General features: G+C 47.2%; 1 long non-coding RNA gene and 1 pseudogene across 1 annotated transcript; one reads left to right on the forward strand and one right to left on the reverse strand.

Moving 5' to 3' along the window:
* Positions 1-404: 404 nt before the first annotated feature.
* On the reverse strand, positions 405-2,125 carry LOC147637251 (uncharacterized). Its single transcript, XR_015266366.1, has 3 exons — positions 1,349-2,125; positions 987-1,068; positions 405-718 (listed from the first exon to the last, which is right to left on the reverse strand). It is a non-coding gene; the product is annotated as an uncharacterized LOC147637251 (long non-coding RNA).
* A 1,084-nt stretch (positions 2,126-3,209) lies between these two features.
* Positions 3,210-3,328, forward strand: LOC147637252 (5S ribosomal RNA; annotated as a pseudogene).
* Positions 3,329-3,652: the final 324 nt, after the last annotated feature.

Below are 3,652 nucleotides of genomic sequence, written 5' to 3' on the forward strand. Positions count from 1 at the left end.
GATCACCCAAATCAACGTCGAGGATATTGTGTTGGTAGATTACTCATGTTCCAAATTGTCAAAGATAACCCTTTTTCTAGTGTGTGAGCTTTTTTTTTAATGTGCATTAATAATGATGTTTAATAACCGTCAGATTGATTTAAAAAACTATTTTTATGTGCACCATTATTGACAGTTAATAACTTTAAGATTACTTTTCTTGTATAAGATGTGTATTTCGGACACTCACTTTACCAAAAGAGAGTTTTGGTTGTATTTTGGGAGCTACACCAATTTCAAGAAAAGCACCCACATTACCTATCGAAATCGATGCGAGGATCAATTCCTGTTTTTGGAAGGTTCTCATTTGGAGAACGTACGACCAAGTTATAAGGGATTAAACGAAGCTGTCTTGAGTTCTGCGCTACTGCAAAGGAGAGTTTCTTCACAAAATGCTATAAAAGCATACAAGAGGGTTCATAATTTCACACATCTTCATGGCATTCTATTCATCTAGCAAGTAAGCCCACACTCTAATACCACTAGCACAAATACAAAATATGGACCTGGTGTAAAAAATGTCTGGAGGATGAGAAGCGGGTGTACCGTCTGCTTGAGAAGCAGGTGGAGGACAGGCAGAAGCATGTGGAGCTTTACTGTGAGCTCCGGGCTACCGACAAGTTGGCTCTGTTGAGAGTTCATCGATACGCACGGCCTCTTCGAATTATTGCAAGAGCACCTGACAAACAGTGGCAACATTAAGGCGGGGCTGAAGGGAACAGGTTTGTGGGAAGTAATTGTGAAATCCAATGCGACCTGGCAGCCTGCATAGAGCCATCTAACCGGCCAAGCAAGCCCTGCAGTGCTACAATGTGTATGGTGTGTTGTCGCAGCACACACACACCAAAAAGCAGTTGTGTGAGCTTCAGCACAAGTTCCTCGATGAGAACATGACCGAATTGAGGGTAGCGATGGCAGTGCAAAAGGCATGGGTTGGGGAGGCAAACCTGTACAAAACGGTGGAAATCCATGGTGCCGGGGCGAATCGCGGGTTCCAAGGATGGAGCAATAGAGTTTGAGAGTTACAGCCTGTAAAATATGAAATTCTATCAGGTTGTACATTTTTGATGGCCCGTCTGTGCCTCTGCAGATATGGAGGGCTTTCAGCCATTTTATACTGGCACGTTTAATTTTGCCCATTAAAATTACATTGAAATTACAGAAAATGGGAGGGAAAGGGAGGCAGGGCAACTCATCAAAAGGCAACCCTGGTGCACAGTGAGCTTTTGAGAGTGAAGGCAAAACGAGAATATATTTAAAAAATAAAAGACATTAAAAAATGCAAAACAAAGAAGAATAGTTGGTCGACCTGGTATCAGAAGATTTGTCTTCTGCAAGCTTCACTTGTGCGGCCGGTCCCAAACATAAAAGAACCTCAACCTGCTCAGGCGACAAAGGCCCTCTCTGAAACTCTATTGCTCCTTTGGCAGCCTGAAGCTCTATTGCTCAGCCAACTGCTTGCCGGCATGTACAACAACACAGCATACACATTGTAGCTTCGCGGTATGTTTGTACACCGCTCGATGCACGCTGCCAACACAGCTAAACGACGCCCGCGGCCTCTTCGAGCAGTGCAGGGCTTAGCAGGTATGTTTGTACACCGCTCGATGCACGCTGCCAACACAGCTAAGCAAGCCCTACACTGCTCAAAAAGGCCGCGGGCGTCGTTTAGCCCCCTCGCTCTGAGTAGGTGTCGTTAGCCCGGTGCTCTTTCTCGCTCTCGAGAAGGAGAAGGAGAAGGGGAAGGAGAAGGGGATCATTCTCCTGCTTCTCCAGAAGGAGAAGAGGACGGCTTCTCCTCCTTGAGACGTTCTCTCAGGATGGGAAGAAGATCCTTCGCGGGGCCCTTCACGTGCCCCTCTAAAACCCTGAGGAGACTTAACGATGTGCTCTGCGGAGAACTCTCCACATCCACAACAGACACACCATCGACCTTCTGGCAGAAGCCTCTTGCATGGTGCAAGAGGGAAGCGCCCAGTCGGCCGGAGCAACCTTGCAAGACGCCATGCCCAACCCTACTGGAGAACACCCCTTGAGATGCACAAGACATGTTCAAACCCTAATCGCGCGCTGCCTTTTTGGCCCTCAAAACCTAGAAGGCTGAAAATTTTCTATATTTTATGTATGAGAAATAGGAAAATTTGTTTGCTAAGAAGGCCAAGCTTAATTTTGACCTTCCCTTGAATATAATATTCAATTTTCAGGTTGTCCTGCGCTCAGAAGCTGATGGCAAATGTAGATATCGGCAACACGGGTCATGGCAATATGTGCGGGCCTAGAGAATGTAGAATCACCTGCAATGTTGCAATTCTAGCCCAATTGATGCCACGCCTGTCAAGGCTAACTTTATGTGTGTAGCAATGTGCGTGGGTATCTATAAATCATATCACAATGTCGCATTACCAAAAAAAAAGGTTATGGCTATTTTGGTCCTCACACACACACACTCTCTTTATGCTACCATGTCGGCATTGTGCCACAGCCGATGCAACTTTTGGTAGCTTACAACAGTCCTTTGCAAGCTACCAAAATCGTCATTTTCTACGTAGACTTGGGTGGTTTACACACTGATAGTGCCTTCGCCATTCGACCAATAGCAACATGTTTACACAATGGATCTAGGTGCTCGCATGTTTACACATTGCCGTAACATTGCACATCTTCTATCCTTGCTGGCATCCACATCAGTGCCAAATTTCAAGGAGTTCTGGACGGCCTCCCAAGCTCCCCAAATATGGCACACTCATTCTCCAGCCAATCAGAGAAGGGTTTAGTTCATTTCTTCATTTTTGAGGACATGGCGGTGTGTAAAAATGACCGCCATGTTTTGGACAGCCTGCCATTTTCATTTGGTCGTGTGTAAACTCCCTTGATCTGGGAAAAAAAGGACGATTCTCGGTGATTTTGCCATAAAGGGAGATTCTAGTATTTAAGCAGAATTTCAAAATTTATTCTCCACAAAACAACACACACCCCAACACAAAGCGCATTGATTATTCGATGCCAAAGGTAGCGGGAGATTCATGCAAAAGGGAGGGGCTCGATTTGCACAGAGGACTATTTTCATCTGAGAAAGCCCCATTTGATGCCTTGGAAACGTGGCATGTTTATGATATGGGAAACCTCCTCCTCTATTTGTGTTATAGTGTCTCGAGTTCGCTTCCTTGATGTGGTGCGGTCATACCAGCACTAATACACCGGATCCGATCAGAACTCCGCAGTTAAGTGCGCTTGGGTCAGAACAATATTGGGATGGGTTACCTCCCAGGAAGTCGTGGTGTTGCACCCTATTTTGGGCCGTGCCAAAGAAACCCCCCAAGCCATGCCGTCAAACAAACAACCCCTCCTCGAGTAGTGCGTCATCCCACGCTGAACAGGCCCACGAGCCCCCCTGCTCGCTCACCCCGAAGCTGTGTCATCACCCCCTTATTGGGTCGTACCATGAGCCCCCCCCCCCCCCCCCCCCCCGGCGGCCATCGTGTGGAGCCATCTTGCAAGCCCACTCGCGCCATGCCGTGACACCCCCTGGCCCGAAACCGTGCTGCGAGGCCCCTCATGCCTGCACCCCCTCCAGCCGAAATAAATTTGAAATCATAAGAGCAAGGTCACATAC

Source organism: Cibotium barometz, chromosome 7, assembly GCF_041138505.1.
Source record: "Cibotium barometz isolate CiBa-2024 chromosome 7, ASM4113850v1, whole genome shotgun sequence".
In the NCBI taxonomy this organism is placed as follows: domain Eukaryota; kingdom Viridiplantae; phylum Streptophyta; class Polypodiopsida; order Cyatheales; family Cibotiaceae; genus Cibotium; species Cibotium barometz.